This window comes from Prionailurus viverrinus, chromosome B3, assembly GCF_022837055.1.
Source record: "Prionailurus viverrinus isolate Anna chromosome B3, UM_Priviv_1.0, whole genome shotgun sequence".
NCBI lineage: Eukaryota > Metazoa > Chordata > Mammalia > Carnivora > Felidae > Prionailurus > Prionailurus viverrinus.
In genome coordinates, this window is record NC_062566.1 from 98,131,388 (window position 1) to 98,144,222 (window position 12,835).

The following is a 12,835-nucleotide window of genomic DNA, read 5'->3' on the forward strand; positions in this document are numbered from 1 at the left end:
AATGAGCACTTTGGATTACAAGCATGTTTCTGGAGTGAATTATGCTCACAAACCAAAGTTTTACTGTAGTTACCACTCCACCACCTTCACCAGGAGAGCCTTACCTGTGCCCTTCCTTGTAAAACTGGTTTTAGAAAGCTCCTTTTTTGAGTGTGTGTGTGTGTGTGTGTGTGTGTGTGTGTGTGTTATTACTAGCATTTGGGGATTATCATTCTTGCTCCCTGTGGGTAAACATTACTTTTCTATTGTTTTTCGGGTGTGGAGTTTGGTGAGCTCTTTATAGATTTTGGATACTAGCCCTTTGTCCGATATGTCATTTGCAAATATCTTTTCCCATTCTGTTGGTTGCCTTTTAGTTTTGTTGGTTGTTTCCTTTGCTGTGCAGAAGCTTTTTATCTTCATAAGGTCCCAGTAATTCATTTTTGCTTTTAATTCCCTTGCCTTCGGGGATGTGTCAAGTAAGAGATTGCTATGGCTGAGGTCAGAGAGGTCTTTTCCTGCTTTCTCCTCTAGGGTTTTGATGGTTTCTTGTCTCACATTCAGGTCCTTCATCCATTTTGAGTTTATTTTTGTGAATGGTGTAAGAAAGTGGTCTAGTTTCATGCTTCTGCATGTTGCTGTCCAGTTCTCCCAGCACCATTTGTTAAAGAGACTGTCTTTTTTCCATTGGATGTTCTTTCCTGCTTTGTAAAAGATTAGTTGGCCATACGTTTGTGGGTCTAGTTCTGGGGTTTCTATTCTATTCCATTGGTCTATGTGTCTGTTTTTGTGCCATACTTTTCTATTGTTAAAGAAAAAAATTAGACCATTTTCAAAAGTCATTTCCTAAAATAAAGTAGGGTAGGAAGGCCTGGCCATGAGGGCAATGAGTCATCAGAAGGCAGCTTGGAGAGAACGTGGGGCTTTGGGCATGAGCTAGGGAAGCCTTGCTTAATCCTCACAGGACTCACATCAATGAGCCAAATAGGATGTCAGGCCCTTCCAACTTGAGAAAAGGGCCTAGTTAGCAGTTTAGATCTAGTGAATGTATAAGAAGGTCAGCTGGAGAATGTTGGAGGTACAGGTGGAAGGCAGACAGGTCCTAGGATACTGGCTGGGGCCACTCAGCTTCTGGAAAATTAAGATCCAGAAAGCTACTCAGACTGTCTGAAGTTTGACTTAAGGCAGAACCAATCTTAGCTCTTGGTTGGGTAACACACATCACAGGCACATTGCACAGGGACAGGAGCTGGTCCAAGCAAAGAAGGCCAACTCTAGTTGGTGTGGGGACCTGAGGCCCTGAGAAGAATCCCTGGGCTCCCAACCTAGATTAGATTCAAACAACTTCAGAGCACAAGGGCCAAAAGGCAACCAAGAGGCCCTAACCAGAGTGAAATCTGAGAAGTTTCTGGAAGAGGCTGCACAGGCCACAGTCAGACAACTAGGGCAACCCAATCCCTCCCCTGTCTGAAATTGGAGATTATGACTCTAGTATCCAACCCTGAGGCAGTGGATGAGTAGGAGGATGATTTTCTAGATAAAACCTAAACCAACAAGTCCCACTAGAGCTTCTACAAAGGAATTAGGGATGCAGGAACACAAGATGCCTGGTCCTACTTGCATCAAAGTATGACATCACCAGCTACTATAAACTAAGTTTTGCTCTGGTTAACTGCCCTGTCATTTGCTACCTTTGTTATCTTCTATTTCTCAGTAATCAGCGGTGCATTGCAGTGATTAAGAGTGGTCAAGAAATCAGACTTCCTGGCTTTATATTACAGCTTTGCCACTTACTAATTGTGTGAACTTGGTTTTTAAGTGTCCTTGAGTTTCTACTTCTTTATCTGTAATGTTGGAATAATGATAGGACCAACTCAAGAGGTAAATGTGATTAAATGAAATCACACATGTAAAGCCTTTGGCACAAGATGAGGATTCAATAGAAGTTTGCCTGTGGTGATGGTGAGGGTAGACATAATAGCAGCAGTAGGAGTAATGGTAGTGACAAACCAATGAGCAGTCGTGGACTCATCTCAGGGGTGGGAGGGTAGAAGAGTAGAGAGGTGGTGCCCTGTAAGCTTGGGTTGCAGAGGAATCTGACAGGAAGAACTTCCTACTGTGGTTAATCTAGGGTTCCTCATCATGCAAGTTGGCTCCCCTCAGCCTGCCAACAGCTCTGGAAGTCCTCCCTTCCTTCAGGTCTTTGCATTGGAACCATCTCAGTGGGTTCTTCAGTGGGAACCTGACTGATCTAATACCTGATGGTGGTTCTGTGTCTTTCCATCTGTCTTTCATGCTGGTCCTCAAACCAGCTCCTTCACCCAACTTCCCTCCTTGGGAAGCACCTGAGTATGACTTTCAGTCAACCCTGACTGTCTTTTTCCCCTCCCTCTGAGCCCCCACAATCTTAATCCTCACATCCTGAGACTCTTACCCCACAGAATCTTTCATGCCTTCCCCTCCTTTCCTTTCCCATGGCTTCTCCTTCCCATCTAGATCCTTCTTACTGTCTACTTAGGCTATGACATCCCAACTAGAATTCCCTGCCTCAAGTTTCCTCCCTTGCACCTATAATTCAGCCTATGATTTGCCACCAGACAAATCTTCCTAAAACTGGGGCTTTAAAACTTTTTTGGCCATGACACTCAATAAGAAATATATTTTACTTCACAACCCAGTACACACATATAGAACTTACAAAGCAATGCTGTACTCTGACATTTTTAAATTTATGACCCAAGAAATTGACTTTGTGACCCACTAATGGGCCATATCCCACAGTTTGAAAATACTGCCCCAAATAGTTCTAATTATGTCATTGCCCCAGTGAGAGCTTTCCATATTCCCCATCAGTGACTGAACTTACTATACGTTTTAATCTGGCTTTAAAGGATTCTATAGGATGACCCCAATTTGTGTGTCTAAACACACTTAAACTCTCTGGGCCTTGACCGTCTAATTTATAGAATGGAAACAAAAATATTTTTCCAGCCTGAAGGTCAGGGGTAGACCAGATGATCCAGTTAGCTTCCTTTCTAGGAGCTATGATTCTGGAATTCTAAGTGCCCAATGTCCAGTAACCAGACATGTCCCCTCTCTGGTCTCCACTCCCCACTCCCATCTATGTCTTTGTTCATGTTCCTTCAGTCATCTTTTTCCATATTCCTCTAACTTCCTATGCTGAAATTCCATCAAAGTTCAGCAAGAGCAAAGGACACAAGAAGGAAAGAACATATTCAAGGAATGCAATTAGTCCACTGAGGGTAGAGCCACTAAGGCTGGTATGTTACACACTGGTGGGAAGAAAGATGAAACTTAAAAGGTGGGCTAGGCTACATCATGCCAAGCTGAGACCCTCAGGCTAAGGTTTCATTTGAATTCAGAGGCCATGGGAGTCACTGATGGTTTCAGAGCAGATGTAACATAATCAAAGGTAAGGTTTAAGAAGACGGACTTGCCTGGAGCTGGAGATATCAGAGATTATTTCAATAGTAAAACTGAAATAGCCCAGAAGTATCAGGCCAGGCTAGGTGGTATCAGGACAGGATAGACCAGGGATGGATCTGAGAAATCCAGGCAGGCAGCATCTAGGAGGTTCAGCTTGGGCTGCAGATAAGCATCCTGGAGAGCAGAAGGAACACTGAGTGTGGAGGTATAAGGAGCATACTTGAACAAAGGGCCAAAAAGGTGTCTGGCTTCTGCCAGCTCTGGTAGCACAGTGCGGAGACACAGCCAGGATCCGGGACTCAGGCGGCCAGTCCTTGAGAGGGCTGGGGAGAGCAAAACTGCTGGCATAAAAGAAAAGGAACCACCCTTTACTCAAGTCCTGTATGTGACAGTTTCTCCATCAAGCACCTTCACACACCGATCTCAGTGACTTCAAAGCCTGAAGTCTGAATGACACCAAACTGCCCATAAAGTCTCTGAAGACAAGAAGCAAATTCTTTCTCCTCCTGGGACCCAGTGCAGTGCTCACCCCGAGGAGGCCTAGATGAACATTTGTTGGATCGAATTAAAAAGGGATTGTCATTCCTATCACCCCCCCCCCCCCAAGATATCACTGCCTATTTGTCTATCTTCAGTGGGGATTCTTGGTGTCCTGGGCCTTACACTGTTTAACTAAAAGGCCTGAACACCAAAGCTCTGTGGCTGATTATTTTGATACTCTGAATTCATTAACCTCAATGTATTTCTAGATAAAAGGCTTGAGGTGCAGCCTCAGTGACTGATGATGTGTGAACAGCCAAGGGAGAAATGAGCGTTACTGTCGTCTTTCATCTCAAAGGCCTTGGGGATAGTGAGAGCTCAGCTCTGTGGCAAAATATGAACTATAAATCCTCATGAGATTTGTTTTCCCTCACACAGAGGGAGAAACCAGCACTATTATTATGTCTCTTTTCATGTGCTCTCTTCCAGATATACCATTAACATTTTGGTCTCCCCACCACCCAAGGTGCTTAGTAGATGGGTGGAGCCACTCAAGGAAGGAAGCCACTCATGGGAGGAAGCTGAGTCTCAGGTTCCTGGGATCTGTGTGTACCCCACTGTCACTCTGGCAACCCCCACACAGGAGGGAGAGGCTGCCTGTGGTCAACACACTCCTGAAGGTGAACAGGGGATGTGTGACTCCCAGGAAAAGGATGTAGAACTGTTTCTCTTGGTAAACTCTCCATAAGCCTGTATTATTCAGAATGTATGGCTCCTAGTTATTCAATCCACACTAAAAGCCCCTTTGTTAGCAGGAAAACAGAGGGAAGGCAGATCAATTCTACTTTTGAGGCTCCTGATATACTAAAAAGAAAACATGCACATGGCTAAACAAGATTTAAAATTTTTAGTATATTGGGGCCCCTGGCTGGCTCAGTTGGTAGAACATGCAACTCTTAATCTCAGGGTCGTGAGTTCAAGCCCCACATTGGGTGTGGAGCCTACTTAAAAAGTAAATAAATGAAAATAAAATCATACTATTTTTTAATATGTTTATTTATTTTTGAGAGAGAGAGAGAGAGCACAAGCGGGGTAGGGACAGAGAGAGAGGGAGAAACAGAATCTGAAGCAGGCTTCAGACTCTGAGCTGTCAGTGCAGAGCCTGACATGAAGCTCAAACCCACAAACCATGAAATCATGACCTAAGCCAAAGTCTGATGCTTCACCAACTAAGCCACCCAGGTGCCCCAAAATCATAGTATTTTTAATGTTTGTGCTTTTAAAATTAAAATTATATAATGAACATTGTCTTTATTTCCCTCCTGAAAGTATAACTTTGTGTCTGAATTCATAACCTCACCTGCAGATAGCACAAAAGGTCAAATTTAAGGCTCTTTATGAATATGGGACCTAAATATGAATATAGGATTGCCCACAATCCCACCCAGAGTGCCTCTGTCTCCTCTACCATGCCCTAGTGCACAGAGGACTGAACTGCAGATCATTATGGCTTTGACTAGCGCCAGAATATCCACTGCTTCCATTCAACTGCCCAGGCTCCCTGTGACTTCAAATCAAGTCTGGAGCTTTGATCTACCTCGAGGGGCTACACCCAGATTCAAGACTCCATACTTGTCTGAGGCAAGTCTCCTGGGTGGTGAGAGCCTTTGCTGCCAACTCAGCCAATAAACCGTGCTTTTTGGCTTGAGTTCCATCTGTGATTTCCCCACATGCACTAAAATTGTGAGAACGCCCTATTTCTAAATGCTTGGACATGCTTACCTGTAGCAGCAGGACAAGAAGGGATTTCCCCAGAGATACTCTTGTTTGGGCACATAACAAACGACTCTAAACCCACTGAGCGAGGAATAGGAGGTGCCCTGATGTCCAAACACAGAAGCACATGATTTGATTTCCACTGTGATAATATGGGGGAACTGCCAGTACCATCTTTTAAAAAACATCCAAAGAGGGGCACCTGGGTGGCTCAGTGGGTTGAATGTCAGACTTTGGCTCAGGTCATGATCTCACGGTTCACGATTTCATGGTTCATGAGTTAGAGCCCCATGACGGGCTTTGTGTCAACAGCTCAGAGCCTGGAGCCTGCTTTGGATTTGGTGTCTCCCTCTCTTTGCCCCTCTGCCACTTACTCTCTGTCTCTCTCTCTCTCTCTCAAAAAAACAAAAAAACAGCCAGAGGCCTAACCCAAAGCATTAACACATCTGCTCTATAGGGTATTGGCTTTGGGGAACAATGGTCAAGGAACCCATTTCTTTGGACTCTGCTTCTTCTCCAGCTTTGGGAGGACTGAAGCTGGAGGCCTCTGTAAGGCCAACTGACCTCTGAGTCAAAACTTTGTTGGGTTTTCCTCACTCAAACTTGTCTTCTAAGAATTTCATACTCGTTTCAAGAGAATAAAGGAGTTAGCACTCAACCATACAATCCCCATAAGGAACAGGGGTTCTATCCCTTCTAGAAGTGGGAAGTCTGAGACCCTAGGGCCTGCTCTGTGTCCTTGAGGTGCCACTGATTCCTGTCCCAGAATTCACTGACGTTTGAAAATATAAAGAGGTGGTGAGGAACAGGCAGTGACACAGTTAGAGAGAGCTGTCTAAAATAACTCAGGAGCCTGGAAATGATTGATGTATTAAAGTGTCTACCCTTCAGAAAAAGCAGATAAGCAGATGAGAAAGAGCAGAAGCAATAACATAGAATTTACAGTATCATTAAAGGAATAAAAATATTTTTTCATATCAATCTCATCTTAATTATAAAGAGGCACAAATTGATGATGTCACTGCCACTATTGTGTTTTTTGGCAAACAGCTATATAATTGTGCTTCCTCACAGGCTATGGCAAAGGGAAAACATTAAAAAAAATTTTTTTTTAATCCCAAGGGGAAAAAAAGACACAAGCAGAAGGAACATTTTTTCCCCCAGACTTGGCCATACTTATATTTTAAAAAGTAGTGCTTCTCTAAGCGTACTTCTTCTAGAAAGCTTCTGCTGACCAGATAAATACTAGAAAACTGAGCTGGTTACTCTGTATGTATCTTGGGTGCTATTTCTTACTGTTTGTTTTTGTTTTTGTTTCTTTTTTTTTTTTTAATTTTTTTTTTCAACGTTTATTCATTTTTGGGACAGAGAGAGACAGAGCATGAACGGGGGAGGGGCAGAGAAAGAGGGAGACACAGAATCGCAAACAGGCTCCAGGCTCTGAGCCATCAGCCCAGAGCCTGACGCGGGGCTCGAACTCACAGACCGCGAGATCGTGACCTGGCTAAAGTAGGACGCTTAACTGACTGCGCCACCCAGGCGCCCCTTGTTTTTGTTTCTTGAAAGAGAGAGACAGAGTGTGAGCAGACGAGGGGCAGAGAGAGAGGGAGTCACAGATTCCGAAGCAGGCTCCAGGCTCAGAGCTGTCAGCACAGAGCCCAACATGGGGCTGAACTCACAAGCCATGAGATCATGACCTAAGCTAAAGTTGGACCCTCAACCAACTGAGCCACTGAGGTGCCCCTTGTTAGTTCTGGAAATGAGAAAATTATAAAGAAAGTACCACCTCTATCACTAATTACTGATGTCACAAATCCTCACATGACTTTGTGTATTTCTTAAAGGAAATAATGACCGTTGCCTTCCCTCTCTTTCTTTGCCTTTAAAAGTAAAAATTCTAGGGGCACCTGGGTGGCTCAGTTAGTTAAGCATCTGCCTTTGGCTCAGGTCATGATTTCACGGTTCGTGAGTTCAAGCTCCGTATCAGGTTCTCTGCTGCAGCATGGAGCCCACTTCGGACCACTTCAAAAAAATAAACTTTGAAAAAAAAAAAGAGTGATAATTCTGGTATAGCTTTTATATGAATTCTGCTGAATTCATTTATCACCAGCTAAAAATGATTTTCTCCAACCCCTACTACCAAGAACATTAGTCCAGTGACTCCTTCCTTCAGGTCTAAGAAGAAGCAATGTCATGCAGCCATTTATTCACTCTATGGAGTGCATATTTATTCAGTGGCTGGTGTTTTACTGGGCCCTGAGGATAAAATAGTGACCAAAAAAGAGCCTTGGACTCGTGGTAAGAATCACACCAATAAATGTAAAATTACACTCTGTGATAAATGTCTGTTGTTTCCAAGAACTCCTCCTTGTTCTTAGTTCTTAATTAATCTCTTCTTGTTTCTGTGTGTACCTGCTGCCTCCCCTCTTCAACTTCTATCTCCTCCTATTCACTTGATCCTTCCTGCTCATGCTCTGGTTTACACCCTTAACCCCGCCTTCAGAGCTCTTGACAGAGTAGTTTTATATTCCTCACCTTCTTTTCAGCCACTGAACGACATAAGTTGGTTCCTACCAAACCCATACTACTGAAAATGCTCTCTCAAGATGGGCACCAAGGATCTCCCCATTACCAAATCCTCACTGCAACTTTCAACATTGCTCTTGACCTCTCCTCAGTGTCTAACACCCCTGACTACCTCCATCTGTTAATGTTCTTTCCCTATCAGACAGTGCTCTCTTCTTTCTCCTTACAATGCTGAGGGATTGAGGTTCCCAGGGTTCTATCCTTAGCCCTCCTCCCTTCTATTCATTCTGGGAGATGGCATTCACTTTCTACACCTCAATGACACTTTCCCTCCCTTCCTTCCTTCCTTCCTTCCTTCCTTCCTTCCTTCCTTCCTTCCATTCATTCTTTCTTCCTCTCTTTCTCTCTTTCTTGTGTGAGAGAGAATCTTAGGGAGGCACCACACCCCGCAAGGAGTATTTGAGTATCTCAGATTTGAGATCTGAGTATCTACAAAACAAAGCTCATGGTTTTCCCTCCTAACCCGTTTCTCTTTTGTTCTCTGTCTGAACAAATAACATCACTTTCCATTCAGGTACCCAAGTCAGAAGCCTGAAAGTTATCTGTGACTATCCTCTTTTCCTCATTCAGGCATTCCATGTGCCATTGAGTCCTATTAGAGTTCACACCTGAAATGTCCCTTCCAACAAAGGATGGCAAATAGGTTTCATGTTAATATACTGGCTCTGATCAATTAGTAGTTGCTACTACTATGTTGAGAGCACTGTGTTGGGAAGGATTCTGAGGCAGCCTCTGATCTCACCAGCATCTGACCTCAGTTCCTGGCTTCGCTGTGGGTGGTGGTATACATGCCAGGTATTCGCCATCCAGCTCTAAAACTTCTTTGGTAAACAAATGGAGATAACCTCTTCCTTCTCCCATTGCCACCGCTCTGGATGCTCTCTCAGAGTTTTACAATAGTCTCTTATGTCTCTTTGTCCCTTTTGGCCCCTCTTTCCCCTGATTCATCATTCATCCAGCCTGTGCTTTATCCCTCTAAAACAAAGATATATCTAATCATGTCTGTTTAAAAAGGGTCCCCATGGGGCACCTGGCTGGTTCATTTGGTTAAGCATCCAACTCTTGGTTTCAGTCAGGTCATGATCTCATGGTTCTTGAGTTTGAGCCCCGCATCCGACTCTGCTGGCAGTGCGAGGCCTGCTTGGGATTCTCTCTCTCTCTCTCTCTCTCTCTCTCTCTCTGCCCCTCCCCCTCTCACTCTTTCTCTCTCAAAATAAATAAATAAACTTAAAAAAATAATAAAGCATAGGCATTAATGGCCAGAATCTGACTAGAGCGCACCCACCTCCCCCTACACTTCCCTGAACTCTCTCGGGCAGCACAGAATAGCACCACGGTTCACAGCATGGACTCAAACCCCACATCAGCCACTTCCTAGTTGTATGACTCTCAGCAAGTTATTTGACTTTGTGAGCCTCAGTTTCCTTATTAGCAAAATGGAGGAAAATAGGGTTGTTGTGAGGATGAGAGGAGTTAAGTGATAGCGCCTGGCAGAGCTCTGGTGCACAATAAACCAATGTAAGTGTTCTCTCCCATTGCCCGCATGGGCACACTTGGCCCTCACTGGATCTGGTCAGGCTGTTTCCATTGGCCTTCCCCCATCTTTCTGCACTTCCTGGAAGAATACCTTGTCCCTTGCTCCATCCTCCTATAGCACGCACCCTGTTCCGCTGCTCCAGCAGTCATTACACTGTACCGTAGTTATGTATGTGGGTGTCTGACCCAACAGTCGGGACTTCCCTGAGGGCAGGAAACATGTCTTACCTGTGTGTCCTCTACAGGAGACAGGTTATGCCTTACTGATGACGTGATGAACAAGTTGGCAGCGGAGGCAGGATGAGCAGTGGGTAGTGATAATGGTTATAGTTGAAACTGTTGTTTATCTGAAAGGGAGGTAATAAATAACAGTTAATCTCCTGGAATGCTATACCAGTAGTGGGTAGACTTTTCTTGCTTTTATATGAAGACATCCAGAGGAATCAATCCCTCAGCTCTTTTTCTTTGCCCCCAGGAAGGGCTTTTACTAACTTCAAGGTTATAATGCCCACTCTCATCTCTATAAACATGAACTGTACTTTTCATGGCCTAATTCCTACCCCACCTTCAGTTCAATGCTAGATGTAGAACAAACAGAAGCTTCTTGTTTAATTGTAAGACCCTTGACATCTACTCCTGATTGGATCATGGGCAGGTAGCTATGAGTGTCCCATGATCAGAGTTATTACAGCTAATGATAATAAGGGATTTGGAGAGCTTTGACTTACAATTTGGATTAGAAGGAATTAGCCTTCCCCTGAGAAATACCTATCACCATTTGCTGCCTCATGCTCTGATATGATTTAAAATGTGATTTTGTGGGCAACAGACTTCCAGTTTATAGTAAACAGTCAGCTGTAACTAGGTGCCTCTAAGCTTCTCTTCAAGGCTCATGACCTTGATTCTGTCCTTGTGCATTCAGAGTACATGGCATGCCCTACAAAGTTTCAGAAAGGGGAAAATCCTCCTTCACATTCTCCTATTTTCTGCACAAACCAGATCTCCCCAGTTCATTCCACAGAGATATTTATGGTTGCTGACTAGCAAATGCATTGAAAATATGCACAGCACGTTGCCAATGGATCTCCGCAAGAGCCTGTCAGTCCTGCTCTGCCCGACCTGCCACCACCCTGCAATGTCCAGAGTTCTGTTTGCACTGAGAGCTCTGGGGCTCCAGGGAGGCGATGCCTATCAACAGGGTCAGATGCACTTTCCAGCTGGCCTCCTCACCTCTGCTTTCCCCAACCTGGCAGACTAGTGGGTTGGAGAGGTTGCAGTCAGTGTGTTTTGACTGCTTCAGCTTCAGTAAAGGCCCATATATGCTTTATATGGGAAATCCATATAAAGCAAGCAATGTATTTTTTTGTGAGGGAAAGCATGATTTGTGGGGGAGAGAGGAGGAAAGAATCTGTTGAGGGATGTGTGGGAAGCAGAATATAGCACGATGGAGGCCAGAACTCCTGGGGATTTGTTAGGGATGAAGATCAGAAAATTGTGGATCTGAGCGAGCCTGAGCTGACAGTGGACAGGCTGCCTAGCAGAGAAAGTGCAACCCAAGGCCAAGTTCCCAGAAAAGACTTCCCAATAGCAGAGTGTCTCCCATGCCCCTGGGTGGGCAGTGTGCATTCAAGTGAAGACATCCTGGAACAGGAATCAAACAGCAGTAGCTATGGTGACACCACCAGAAGCCAGTTCTCTCCAGTGCAACTCTAGAGCAGCACACATGGAGGATGAAGGCTTCCACAATCAATGCAGACTCTCCGGGGAGTTCCCTACATTCCGTGTTAGGGTGTGACTTGGTGGCTTGTGACAGAAACCCGTTCCAGGAAGCCCAAGAAGAAAAAAGGATTTTAAAAGCCATGGGGTGGTGGGGTGGTGGCAAGAGTGACATATAAAATCCAAATGCAGAAATGAGACTAGCCCTCTGAAAAGGCCTGGAACCAGGAGTTGAAGTACTTTAGACCTTTCTGTGTGTCTTGTCTCACAGCCACACGTACCAAGTGACTGATGGTCTCTCAGGGGCTGAAATCCCAGCTCCCAGGTGAGAGACTCCAAGTGCTCAGCTTGTTTCAATAGTTCACTCCTGATTCTATCAACTCTGGCTCGGGTGAGAGGTCATGAGGTGCTAACATAGCTGCTGGGAGCCGCCCTGTGAGTATGGCAAGGAGAGGGCTTCCAGGGCAGGAGACGTGCAATAGATAATCTATTCCAGCCCTTGTTTCCGTTGCGTTGTCCCCTCTTCCCTCAGATCTTTACATGGCTGCCCCCTTCTTGTTATCTCAGCTCAAACATGACCTCCTTGGAGGAATGTTCCTTGACCACACCAACTAAAGTAACAATTGTCCTCTCCCCGTTCCTTCCCATTCGCTCTCTGTTGTGGGCTGAAGTGTCTCTCCCCAAATTCTGTATGTTGAAATCCTAACCCTCGGTACCTCAGAATGACTGTATTTGGAGATAAGGTCTTTAAAGAGGTAATTAAGTTAAAATTAGGTCATTAAGGTGGGCCCTACTCCAATAAGAGTGGTATCCTTATAAGAGGAAATTTGGACAAAGACATGTACAGAGGAAAGAACACGTGAGGACACAGGGAGGAGACAGCTATCTAGAAGTCAAAGACAGAGGCCTTTCAGAAGAAACCAAGCCTGTAGACACCTTGATCTCAGACTTACAGCCTCTAAAATTGTGAGAAGAGAATCTGTTGTTTGAGCCTCCCCATCCGGGAGAGCTGCCTCTCCTAGGGTCTTGCCTTTGCATCATGGTCCTAAAATCTCTGTACCTGTATAAATCAGCCAACCTATTATCTGAGGATTAATACTGGGCTTCTCCCTGATTTCAAACAGCACAGTGATCTGTACATAGAAGTTACTCATTGATGTTTTTAATGATTTTATTAGACTGCTTTTTTTTTTTTTTAGAGAGAGAGAGAGAGCCAGGGAGAGGGGCAGAGGAAAGAGAGAGAGAGAGAGAGAGAGAGAGAGAGAGAGAGAGAGAGAATCCCAAGAAGACTCCACACTCAGCCTGGAGCCAGATG

At 44.7% G+C, this 12,835-nt stretch overlaps 1 long non-coding RNA gene across 1 annotated transcript in view; it reads right to left on the minus strand.

Annotated features, from left to right (window-relative positions):
• The window catches only part of LOC125168324 (uncharacterized), a 34,548-nt gene that overhangs the window by 12,994 nt on the left and 8,719 nt on the right, over positions 1–12,835 (minus strand). Inside the window, exon 2 of the long non-coding RNA XR_007153084.1 lies at positions 10,033–10,151. This is a non-coding gene — a long non-coding RNA (uncharacterized LOC125168324). The remainder of the gene's footprint in view (positions 1–10,032; positions 10,152–12,835) is intronic.